General features: G+C 45.4%; 1 long non-coding RNA gene across 1 annotated transcript; it reads right to left on the bottom strand.

Moving 5' to 3' along the window:
- Positions 1 to 1,668: 1,668 nt before the first annotated feature.
- LOC145858544 (uncharacterized) lies at positions 1,669 to 11,426 on the bottom strand. The gene is made up of 2 exons (XR_014378947.1): positions 11,178 to 11,426; positions 1,669 to 2,512 (listed from the first exon to the last, which is right to left on the bottom strand). It is a non-coding gene; the product is annotated as an uncharacterized LOC145858544 (long non-coding RNA).
- Positions 11,427 to 13,414: the final 1,988 nt, after the last annotated feature.

The following is a 13,414-nucleotide window of genomic DNA, read 5'->3' as shown; positions in this document are numbered from 1 at the left end:
CTCACATGGATGGCATAGATAAGAAAAAAATAAGGTCACCATCTAAGTGAAGACAGTGCGCTGTGCGGAGGTAAGCAAAGACTATGACATTTCCCAAACTAGGCTAATCCCCCAGAACATTCACAAAGGGCACCATGGTTGCACACCATTGCATCATGGTGATATGTTCACCACCTTTCTCTCGTAGTCGTGTTCCTCTTCATGTACAGATGTAGAATCTTAATTTGAGACAGTTTACTACAGCAGGAAAATAATCCTGCAGCAACAGGAACTGGGAATTAATATGTGGATTATAATTAATAGGCATTCTTGTAGGGGTTGATACATTTTTTAATTTTCTGCAGCAGGGTGATCAAATTAAGATCCTACATCTGTATCTGTCATTGTTTTTCAATGTCGTTCTTTTTTCAAAGACTTGACATGAATCACAACAAAGGGCCCACAAATAATAACCCTGAACCCGAGGAAATATAATAAAACTGATTTCTCTTTGTTGTGTTGTCTTTGTTGTGATTGAAAGTTTCATATGATGGTATCAGAAACAACTTGCATTATAATATCGACACCATATATATTTCCCCAAGTAGGCCTAGATGTAGTTTGCAAACAGCATATACATTTCTGTGATTTGATTGGATTTCAATACAACAGAAGGTTTAAATCACCATATATGCCTCTCATTGGCTGAGCCGGGCAGACAGACACACTGACTTCCTTTGTCATGCCGAAAGGCCAGGGGACGGGGATCCCTCTGTGGAAACTATTGTGAAATTTCCGTGCTGGTGTGTGGTGATGGCAGGGGTGGGATTCCCTCTGTTTACCCTCCACTGCCTGTCTTTGCAGGGAACCATGAGACTCCTCTTCGCCCCTCAACAGGAAACAGGAAACACCGCCTGCCAAACACTCCCATGACTTCTGACTAACTACCGCCTTAACATCCAACTCTCAGCTCCAGCCCCAGCTCCTCAGAACCATGATGATTCAGTAGTTTGTGAGGGGAAATACATAGAAGTAGGTATTAGGTAGTATTAGGTGTGTTCATGTGAAATTAATATGATTCAAAGCTTGGCCATTTAGGTTACTGGATTTTTGTGTCGTTCGTTTTTAGGTCATTAATTCGCAGGTCAACAAATTAACCTTTTACTGCAGTGGGCTAAATCAGGGTCACACAGAGTGTTTCTTGGTAGTCTTAAACAAATCTGCTTTGAAAGAAAAGTATACACCTCACACACATGGTTATGGGCTTAAAAAAAGAAGACACCTGTACCATGTCAGATATAGAGTTGAAATGTATTACATTTTCAGTTTCCATTCCAATATGACTTTATACACATCACAGAAGACTGAAATAGAAACACCAGTTTTGGCAGATTTTTTTTAAATAATGTTTATTAATTATGAAATTATAATAAAATAAAAAAATATTCCACCCATGAGGCCACTAGTCATTTGACTGCAGGAAAGGGTGACCCAGGAATTTATTTTAGTTCACTCTCCCATTTCCTCTTCTGGAAGCCTGTAAAAGCAGAACAAACCCCTTGAACTGTTGACTAGTGTGAGCTGGCTGCTGGATGGCCATTTGGCTGGTGGCTGAGTGGACTCTGAGATCCACTTCCTTCCTTCCTTCTTGTTGGTGTCTGTCTGTGTCTAGTGTCACAGGGCTGAGTATGAGGCACACCCACCACACACGGCAGAGTCTGGACTGCATCAAACACAGACCAGAGCTAACAGCCGGCCGGAAGACAAGCAGAAACAATAGGGCAGTGTTTAGAGCAGTGTCTGACGGGCTGGCTGACCGCTATGACCCTGTCTACCATCACCTCACAGAGGCCTCACGCCGCTGAGCTAGATGGATGGGATTCTAAGATTATTTAAGCTGTTAAATTCTATCTGGTTTATTTCAGTGTGCCAGGGTCTTCTGTTGTGCTTAGTTTGAAGTTGAGAGAATGAATTAAATAAGAGATACACTGTTTAGCAAAGTGCTTGATAAGGAACAAGGTTCTGATACCAAGTTACAGCAAATCATATAGATCAACACATGATGAAATATAGGATTTTAGCAGACGCTCTTATCCAGAGGAATATGGGTTAAGTGCCTTGCTCAAGGGCACATCGACAGATTTATCACCTAGTCAGCTGGGGGATTCAAACCAGCAACCTTTCAGATACTGGCCCAATGCGCTTAACCGCTATGCTACCTGCTACCCAGGATAACAGCACAATCAATACATCAGATGAAAGACTCATATTTAGTCATTTGGCTATTTGCCAAAGATAACAATACTCCCTACCTACATGTTTAAAAGGTACTGTGCACAGTCTCACGCGCTAAGAAAGCACAACAGCGAAGAGAGGTTTCTTTCTTGTGGTTTCCCTCTCCAGCATGGTGACATTTCCCAAACTGGTGGTTGACTTAATGAATCATGAACATTGAGGAGCGACAGTCAGTCAGGTAAGTAGCTAGTAGTGTCGACTGGCTCCACTTTTCCTCCATCCATCTCACTCATGCCCCCTGTTGAGAGAATACAGTCAGTGAGTGACACTACACGATCCCTTCTCCCCTCCCCTGTCCCCTATTTACAGTCAGTCAGCCCACACCTTTCACCCCGCATCAGTCTGGAGCTATTGATCCTCTCTGATTGATCCAGGGCCCTGTCCATCTGCCCAGAGACTGTGGCCATGGTAAAATCCAAAGAGGGAGGGAGGGAAGAAGGAAGGGATGGGGAGAGAGAGAGAGAGAGAGAGAGAGAGAGAGAGAGAGAGAGAGAGAGAGAGAGAGAGAGAGAGAGAGAGAGAGAGAGAGAGAGAGAGAGGAGAGAGAGAGAGAGAGAGAGAGAGGAGGCCAGTCTGGACTGGACAGCTGGCCCTGATAACTAATCTGCCTCTCCCTGGCTTTTTGTAAAACATGAACTGGTCAACCTGATAGCATTCATTAATAAATGAAAAATGTCTCCTATTTCTCCTCCAACACTGAGCTCCCCTGTTCCATTGGGGTTTACTTACACAGTCACAATGGCTGTTCAGGAGCCCACAGGGGTAGTCTTACATAGAAGAGCAGCACAGACCTCTGGATAAGAGGCACTTGAACACCATACACGTCTGGACCATTGAGAATAAGGTCAGATAGTGACAATGCCATTGATCATAACCCCTCTAAATGTACTGTGGATATGAGACGTGGTGATCTGCCATGCTTGTTGGGGAAAGACTCAGTCTCTTTATCGTTCTGCATTCTTTTCTTTGAATAGCTATAGAAGTGGTGGAGGTAGCGGTGGGGAATTTGGAACCATAGCTATACCTCAATAGCCCAATGAACCCTTCCACCCTTCCCCACTCTGCTATTCTCTTATCCCGGGGACACCTGCAGTAGGAGAGGCAGGGGTGGGGGCAGGAGTGGGGAGGCGGTGGAAAGAGAGAGGCTGTATTGTGTGGTCCCAGAGGCTGTCGGTGGGTATGGTGTATGGTGGGGCAGCTGCAGCAGGGGTCTTGGCTGAGGTAAGCTTGGCAGGCCGGCCAGGCAGAGAAGAGCAAGCATGTGAGAAATGTGATGATTATCTGGAAGAAAACACAGAGAGCGTCTGTTCCTCCACCCTGCCTAGGCAAGAGGCAAGGGGCTGGCTCCCATAGCAGGTGTGCAGGGCAGGGAGTAGCCAAAGAACAGGGGAGGAGAGAAAAAAGTGGAGAGAAAGGAGGGGTAGACAGGGGATGGATAGATAGGGGCCTGGTGGCTGCAGGCTACAGGTAGTGGAGTGGGTGGAGTGCGGGTGGAGTGGTGGAAGGCAGGTGGAGGGTGGAGGGCAGGTGGAGGGGTGGAGTGCGGGTGAAGGGGGGAGGGCGGGTGGAGGGCGGGTGGAGGGGTGGAGGGCGGGTGGAGGGGTGGAGGGCGGGTGGAGGGGTGGAGGGCGGGTGGAGGGGGGGAGGGGGGAGGGCGGGTGGAGGGCGGGTGGAGGGGGGGAGGGGGGGGTGGAGGGGGGAGGGCGGGTGGCAGGTGGCAGGTGGAGGGGGGAGGGCGGGTGGAGGGCGGGTGGAGGGCGGGTGGAGGGGTGGAGGGGGAGGGCGGGTGGCGGGTGGAGGGGGGAGGGCGGGTGGAGGGCGGGTGGAGGGCGGGTGGAGGGGTGGAGGGCGGGTGTAGGGCGGGTGGAGATCGGGTGGAGGCCAGGTGGAGGCCGGGTGGAGGCCGGGTGGAGGGGTGAGACATGCAGGCCTGCTGGCAACTGTCCTATACTCATTAACCCTTTCCCATACAGCTCAATAAGGAAATCTGACACACACAGATTGTGTGCCTCTGAGCATGACGTTAGATTGCTAAACAACAGCATATCAGAGAGTTTGTAGATGGCTGAATGGATTAATGGGAAGCCATGTGGTAACCTGATCTGGCTGACATTACACTGGCCCTCATCAGGACTCCCGCCATGTCACCTGTTTCCTCCACACGCACAGAAACACATGCACACACATGCACACACATGATTGTTTTACTATCCTTGTGGGGACCAAAAATGTATTCCCATTCAAAATCCTATTTTCCGTAACCCTAACCCCAACCCTTAACCTAACCCTAATCTTAACCCCAAACTCAAACCCTAACCCTAATTGTAACCGTGACCTTAAACCTAACCCCTAAGCCTTAAATATAATTTTCTTTGTGGGACCGGCTAAATGTCACCACTTGTCCAGATTTTCACACACAGACACACACCTCAACCTCTCTCTCTCTCTCTATATATATATATCTCTCTCTCTTTCTGTGGTCCTCTGTAGTAAGAGCTATATAATGGAGATCGGAATTATTGACACCTTTGATAAAGATGAGCAAAAAATACTGTATAAAATAAATAATTAAAATACTGAGCTATATTGTATGCCAACAAAATATTTAACTTGCTCAGAGAAAGTAATCCCCTTTTCCTCAAAAAGTAGGGGTCAAAATTGTTCACCAATCATACCAGTTTTCAATACCTTTCAATACCTCACCTTGCAAGGATAATGGCACTGAGACTTTTTCTGAAATGTTTTATGAGATTGGAGAACACATTGGGAGGGATCTCAGACCATTCCTCCATATAGACTCCTTTCCAGATCCTTGATGTCCATCGTCTGGTCTTATCGACTGCCCTCTTCAATTCAAACCACAGGTTTTCAATGGGTTTCAAGTCAGGAGACTGAGATGGCCATTACAAAAGGTTGATTTTGTGGTTAGTTAACCATTTCTTTGTGGATATTGATGTGTGCTTGGTGGGTGTATTTTCTTGCATTGTCTTGCTGGAAGATCCACTTGCGGCCAAGCTTCAGTCTCCTGGCAGAGGCAAAAGGTTTTTGGCTAAAATGTCCTGGTACAGGGTAAAGTGCTGTTGACCTTAACAAGGGCCCCAGGACCAGTGTAAGCAAAATAGCCCCATAACATCAAAGATCCACCACCATATTCTACAGTAGGTATGGGGTTCTCTTGTATGCATTCTCATTTTGACACCAAATCCACCACTGGTGTGCGTGGCCCAAGAGCTCTATTTTCATGTCATCCAACAAATGTAAACTCCCGGAGTTTGCTAAAAAGCATTGGCACTTGGATTGGAACCGGTGCTTTGGTTAGATGACATGAAAATAGAGCTCTTTGGCCATGCACACCAGTGGTGAGTTTGGCATCGTAATGATAACTTTGACAAAGCGTCATTAATTCCTCACGCAGTTGAGTTTAAGAGGAACATGGGACAACATGTCACACCAGCCTAAGTTCTCTCTCTCACACACACACACACACACACACACACACACACACACACACACACACACACACACAATCCCTCATCAATCTACACACAATACCCCATAATAACGAAGCAAAAATGTTTTTTTTAAATTCTTGCTAATTTATAAAAATAAATAAACTGAAATATCACACTTAATAAAATAGTTTTTTCCCTCATCAATCTACACACAATACCCCATAATGACAAAGCAAAAACAGTTTTTTTGACATTTTTGCTGATTTATAAAAAAATAAATAAACTGAAATATCACATTTACTCAGTACTTTGTTGAAGCACCTTAGGCAGCAATTACAGCCTTGAGTCTTCTTGGGTATGGCCGAGCAGCCGCACACAAGCTTGAGATCACCATGCGCAATACCAAGTGTCGACTGGAGTGGTGTAAAGCTCGCCGCCATTGGACTCTGGAACACTGGAAATGCGTTCTCTGGAGTGACGAATCACGCTTCACCATCTGGCAGTCTGATGGACAAATCTGGGTTTGGCGAATGCCAGGAGAACGCTACCTGCCCGAATGCATAGTGCGGTGCCAACTGTAAAGTTTGGTGGAAGAATAATGGTCCGGGGCTGTTTTTCATGGTTCGGGCTAGGACCCTTAGTTCCAGTGAAGGGAAAAATGTACGCTACAGCATACAATGACATTCTAGATGATTCTGTGCTTTCCAACTTTGTGGCAAAGGTTTGGGGAAGGCCCTTTCCTGTTTCAGCATGACAATGCCCCTGTGTACAAAGCGAGGTCCATACAGAAATGGTTTGTCGAGATTGGTGTGGAAGAACTTGACTGGCCTGCACAGAGTCCTGACCTCAACCCTATCGAACACCTTTGGGATGAATTCAAACGCTGACTATAATCGCTCACATCAGTGCCCAACCTCACTAATGCTCTTGTGGCTGAATGGAAGCAAGTCCCCACAGCAATGTTCCAACATCTAATGGAAATCCTTCCCAGAACAGTGGAGGCTGTTATAGCAGCCAAGGAGGGATCAACTCAATATTAATGTCCATGACTTTGGAATGAGATGTTCGACGAGCAGGTGTCCACATACTTTTGGTCATGTAGTGCATATACACCGGATGAATTTACACAAGCTATACTAAGAATGATATGTACAGCAGTAGATATATTAGAGTGAGATATGTCAAGAATCCAGTATATAAATACATATGCGGTGTGTATAAGCAGTGTGACTAACATGCAATGCACTGTAGTAGAAATATTATGATGAGATATGTCAAAAGAAAAAAAACACATGACAAAATTGACAGAATTGCAGGAATTTAGCTTCTGGACTAGAGTCCGGAATATAAATATACGCTGAGTATACCAATCATTAGGAACACCTTCCTAATATTGAGTTGCATCCTCCTCCTCTTGCCCTCAGAACAGCCTCAATTCGTCAGGTCATGGACTCTACAAGGTGTCAAAAGCGTTCCACAGGGATGCTGGCTCATGTTGACTCCAATGCTTCCCACAGTTGTGTCAAGTTGGCTGGATGTTCTTTGGGTGGTGGACCCCGCACTGGAAACTGTTGGGTGTGAAAAACCCAGCAGCGTTGCAGTTCTTGACACAAACTGGTGTGCCGGAACAGAACCACAATTTTTTTCATTATGTTCCACTGTTCCAACCAGTAAAATAAAGTTCTGAACCAGTATCGTTCCTGTCTGTTCCTCGTCAAACCTGTGAAATCAATCAGTGCGGATAGAGCATTCAAGCTCATTGTTTACATAAGTGATGGACAGACAAGTGTAGCCTATGGCGCAAGATGTGACTGAGATGCAACGGGTGGTGAGAGAGCGAGAGTATTGAGAAGCAGGCTTGAATCGCTGGGCATCTTGTTATGACATGCAGTCTCTGAATTAGGTCAACAGAATTCTACCTAGGAGGAGTGGGTTCTACGGAGGAACTTTGAATTTCCTTTGAGCTAGCTATCTAACAAGCTTTAGCTAACTACCTAACAAGCTTGAGCTAGCTTGTGTGTGCAGAGCTGCACCAGAATTAAAAACATATCTTACCTTTCTGTAGTTAATAAATCCAATGTGAAACATGATAACTAGGCCTATAGTACCCTTAGCTAGCATTCTAAAAATGAATCTATTCTTCTCTAGCTAATTAAAAATCTCTCTCCCTATGTTCTCATGCTTCTAATGTCAGCACAGTAGCCTATGCTTCAGGGGGGGCAGATAGCCTAAACACACACACGCATACACACTAGCAAAGATGTTTAGCTTGCAGGCAGACCGTGTGCCTTGTTAAAAGTTCATTTGTGGAATTTATTTTCTTCTTGATGCATTTGAGCAAATCAGTTGTGCAGTTACAAGGTAGGGATGGTATACAGAAGATAGCCCTATTTGGTAAAATACCAAGTCCATATTATGGCAAGAACAGCTCAAATAAGCAAAGAGAAATGACAGTCCATCATCACTTTAAGACATGAAGGTCAGTCAATTCGGAAAATTTGAAGAATTTGAACGTCTCTTCAAGTGCAGTCGCAAAAACCGTCAAGTGCTATGATGAGACTGGCTCTCACAAGGACCAGCACAGGAAAGGAAGACCCAGAGTTAGCTTTGCTGCAGAGGATAAGTTCATTAGAGTTACCAGCCTCAGAAATTGCAGACCAAATAAATGCTTCACAGAGTTCAAGTAACAGACACATCTCAACATCAACTGTTCAGAGGAGACTGTGTGAATCAGGCCTTCATGGTCGAATTGCTGCAAATATACCACTACTAAAGGACACCAATAATAATAAGAGATTTGCCTGGGCCAAGAAACACGAGCAATGGACATTAGACCGGTGGAAATCTGTCCTGTGAGACACAGAGTAGGTGAACGGATGATCTTGGTATGTGTAGTTCCCCCGTGAAGCATGGAGGAGGAGGTGTGACGGTGTGGGGGTGCTTTGCAGGTGACACTGTCTGTGATTTATTTAGAATTCAAGGCACACTAAACCAGCATGGCTGCCACAGCATTCTGCAGCGATACGCCATCCCATCTGGTTTGCACTTAGTGGGACTATCATTTGTTTTCAACAGGACAATGACCCAACACACCTCCAGGCTGAGTAAGGGCTATTTGACCAAGAAGGAGAGTGATGGAGTGCTGCATCAGATGACCTGGCCTCCACAGTCACCTGACCTCAAACCAATTGAGATGGTTTGGGATGAGTTGGACCACAGAGTGAAGGAAAAGCAGCCAACAAGTGCTCAGCATATGTAGGAATTAATTCAAGACTGTTGGAAAATGATTCCAGGTGAAGCTGGTTGACAGAAAATAAAGAAAAAACCTTGAATGAGTAGGTGTGTCCAAACTTTTGACTGGTACTATATATAAACTGTGTAAAACAGTATGTAAACATTATTAAAGTGACCAGTGTTCAATGACTATGTACATAGGGCAGCAGTCTCTAAGGTGAAGGGTAGAGTTCCGGGTGGTAACCGGCTAGTTAAATTGTCTTAGGTTCAGTCTGATGGCCTGGAGATAGAAGCTATTTGTCAATGGTTGTCAATTTTTTTCCTAATAAGAATAATGACAGAAAAATACAAAATTAATATTTTTTCTGAATCTTAACAACTTAGTGAAGCTGTAGGCTACAAGCTGTCACAAAAATAATGACAATGGAAAATAATAAGTCAGTTTTTTGCGGTGACATGACAGAAGAGACTGTAGTGTAGGCAGCAGTCTATTTACATGTACAGGAACAGGACAGGCCTACAACACCTCAGTGAGTGTTTCTGCTGAATGACTTCTGGTAAAAGAGAAAAGCCGTGGGTGTACGAGATCTCTCTCTCTCTCTCACGGAGGGAAGTGGTGGATTACGGTCTCGTTTTTGCCCTCTGTCTTGAGAAATAGCCAAACACTACTTTCGTTTTGAGCTGAAAGGAACGCTCGCAAGCAATTTCACTGAGTAACATGCTTCAGATGCATGGTTCTTTACAGCACAACTGTGGTGTGGTCCTCAGCGGCTGGCAGATAAAGCAAGAATGAAAAATAAAGAGTCACTCCCCTGCCCCTGCTCCACTGCCAGACACACATAGAACACAGCCACACTGCCCTCTGAAAGGCTCCCCAGCCCATATGTTTATTCAGCCCTTGTCCTTGCATTTATCAATCTCGGGCTATAATGAATACGCTCCACTGGAGTGAATGGGTTCGCTAATAAACCTCCAAATGTTCCTGGGCTAGCATAGCCAAGGAGGCCCCTTTGTAATGCTCATATTGTTCTCTGTTGTTTTCTCTGTTCGGTCCATTGAAATCCAGATCAATGTCAAAAGACAATAGATTACTTGTAGAATCAAATGAACAAACACTCATTTAATTAGAGGAGAAACGTCATTAATCCTGTTGGGTGTGTGTTTGTGTGTATGTGTGTAATATGTGTGTGCCGGTGTGTGTAGCCTAATATCTGGCTTTATTTCAGGTTTCAGAGTGTTAAGATTTATTTATTCTCTCTGACAGGCCCCGTCTATTTTCCTGGGCGAGTGTGACGCTTTCAGGCTGCCCATAGAAGCACAATTAAGATTCCATCAGGATAAAGGTAATGGTAAATTATTTACGTTAACGAGGGGCTCAGCTCACCCAAACATGCCAACACAAAGCCTCTGCTGAAAGCTGGGAACTGGAGCTTCTGTAAATGTAAGCACTTCTAATTAATGTGCTTGGCAGCCATGGGCTTGGCAGCCATACCCACTTACTTTGGTATGTCCCATGTAGTATAAAATACTATATGTTCTCAAAACGAGATAGAAAGTCCTTCATTGATTTCACATGCTTTTGACTCTCATCTGCCTCATGCAATACTCTTTGACGTAGTCATGTTGCATGGGGTCATTGTGAATACATGCTGACTGGGAGATTTGTTTGACAGCTTCCAAAACAAACTTGACTCGAAATTACATTTCGATAACATTCCTAAATTCATAACACCCCTTCAATTAGGTTTGTTTGGAGTTTATACATGCAAACATTTGTGTGCTTCCTCAAATTTCTTGTGCAGTCTGTCTCCTTTGTTTGAGAAGGCATGAATGTTTGTTGGCAACGTTCAGTTACTGGCCAAGTTCAATTTTCTGAGATTTGCAAAGAGGAACTGGGTGAGGAGCGAACTGTACATTACCAAAACCTCACAGACCCAATCTGACAGTTCAATCATTCCCATAAGTAATCTGAAAATACTTACGATCATTCTGTGACCATGCAACAATGTTTACCTTATGTTGCAGAAGTGATCAAGGTCTACATATGTCCAAAGTGACTTACTGAGTTGAAACTCTAACATTAATTTGGAATCGGAGTAACATCATATCATTGTATAGCGTATACAATGCAATTGCTCCATGGGTGCTTGAAATGTGAACCATTTTTGCATCGCATTGACTTGCTTGTAGCTCTTGAACTGCCCCCTTCTCTCTTACCCTGTATATCTCTGATAGGATGCAGTGGCTGCCTGCCTGCTGGCAGTGGCGGCTGGGCTGCTCGGAGGAAGCTGTGACCTTGGTTGGTTTGATGGTATCAATCAAGCAGAATGGGCTGTGGGTTTCAGCCCTGTCACAGTGTGTGGGCGGGGAAGGATGCAGGTTGACGTACACTGTACTTCTCCATTTTTCATGAATAATCCTTTGTTCCCGTCAGGTGGGAAGGCGGGGTAGAGTGCCGTGACTCCTGGTTGCTGAGAAAGCAGAGTGTCTCTGACCCCTTGTCGTTATGGGCTGCTAACTAGGGGGTGTTGCCCACCACAACTGGAGGCGTTGGACCAAAATTTGCATATTCATTAGCCTCCCTTTTGACCGATAGAGACAGAAGTGAAATGCCACAGTGCTCAGCAGACAGCCGAGGGGGAGACACACAATTAGAGGAAGTGATTCTTGTTGTAGTCGTCCTTCATGTTTCCTTCCCCTCCCTTGCGCTCTCTATCTCTCTCTCTCTCTGTCCATTTCCTGTGTCCTAGTTCCCACTCCCCCACTCCCTCTCCTCTCTGCTCCTCTCTCAACCCTGTCTTTGTTGGTCTCCACTCACAAGTGTTTGGCTGTGTACGCTGCCGAGCACAATTAGTAGTCATATAGATTGGGGTTAGTCAGATCATCATTGTTCTCCTGATTCGTCATCCAACAGCAGACAGTTTATGAGAGGCTCTTCTCTAGAGAGAGGAACTCTAAAGTGAGCTTCTCCCAGCAGTAGGTAGGCCACAGCTTTAAAGTAGTACAGTATAGGGCAGGCCATAGTTGCCTGCCCTATACTGCAGGATGCCTCTGTAGTGACCTCTCCCAGGGCACCCTCCTTGTCCTTTCATCTCACACACACATGAATTTGTGTGATGCGCTGCATTTTCTCTGTGGTGAGTGTGTGTTTAGGGCTAAACCTGCCCCGGGGGCAAAGCTCTCAGTCAGTTCAGCTAAGAACTCTGGGCTCCAGGCCAGGAGAGGCCTCTCGGTCTGAGGTAGAGTGAGCCAGAGAGGTGGAGGGGTCCAGAACACTGCACTGTATGGAACAATGCATGTTGTGTATGTTCAATAGATTAGAGTTATTTTTGTAATGTCCTGATATGAGAGACAGTGAGTAAGAGAGAGAGAGAGAGAGAGAGAGAGAGAGAGAGAGAGAGAGAGAGAGAGAGAGAGAGAGAGAGAGAGAGCGAGAGATGAACCATGAAAAAAAAATTCTGTCTTCTTACAATTATGTCAAACATTTCAGAGCTTGTAATTACACTCTTCAATAAGCTAACAGGGTCACTCACAAATGTAATTCCCCTATTCAAGGCCTTCCCACACACTTTTCATTGACATGTAACATGCCACATGTCCTGTAAGGATATTCTTCTCAGAACCTATCTGAGCAAAGCACACAAACACACAGACACTGAGCAAATTAAGATCAGTCTGTCACAGTTAACAGACTATTGGTAGTACATTGAAAAGAAGAGAAGCATACTGGTGAAAGGGTGAGACAGGGTGAGGCATCAGTACCGCTTGCCGATTGCAGAGAGAGCAATCTATGACTTGGGTGGCTGGAGTCTTTGACAATTTTTAGGGCCTTCCTCTGACACTGCCTGGTAGGGCCTTCCTCTGACACCGCCAGTGATGTACTGGGCCATGTGCACTACCCTCTGTAGCGCCTTGCGGTCGGTGCCAAGCAGTTGCCATACAAAGTGGTGATGCAGTCAATCAAGATGCTCTCAAAGGTGCAGCTGTACAACTTTTTGAGGATCTGAGTGCCAATGCCAAATCTTTTCAGCCTCCTGAGGGGGCTCCCGAGTGGTGCAGCGGTCTAAGGCGTCACTACAGACACCCTGGTTCGAATCCAGGCTGTATCACAACCGTGATTGGGAGTCCCATAGGGTGGTGCACAATTGGCCCAGCGTTGTCCAGGTTTGGCCGGGGTAGGCCCTCATTGTAAATAAGAATTTGTTCTTAACTGACTTGCCTAGTTAAATAAAATTAAAATAAAAAAAGGGGGGAAAAGGCATTGTTGTGCTTCACAACTGAGTTGGTGTGTGTGGATCGGACCATGACAATTCCTTTGTGGTGTGGACACGGAGAACTTGAAGCTCTCAACCCTCTCCACTACAGCCCTGTGGATTTGTCTTGCTGACGTTGAGGGAGAGGTTGTTGTCCTGGTACCACACTGCCTTGTCACTGACCTCCTCCCTATAGGCTGT

The sequence above is a fragment of the Salmo salar genome, chromosome 10 (genome assembly GCF_965601325.2).
Source record: "Salmo salar chromosome 10, fSalSal1, whole genome shotgun sequence".
Taxonomy (NCBI): domain Eukaryota; kingdom Metazoa; phylum Chordata; class Actinopteri; order Salmoniformes; family Salmonidae; genus Salmo; species Salmo salar.
Note: the sequence above shows the minus strand (reverse complement) of the source record. Positions and strands in the feature narration are given on the sequence as shown.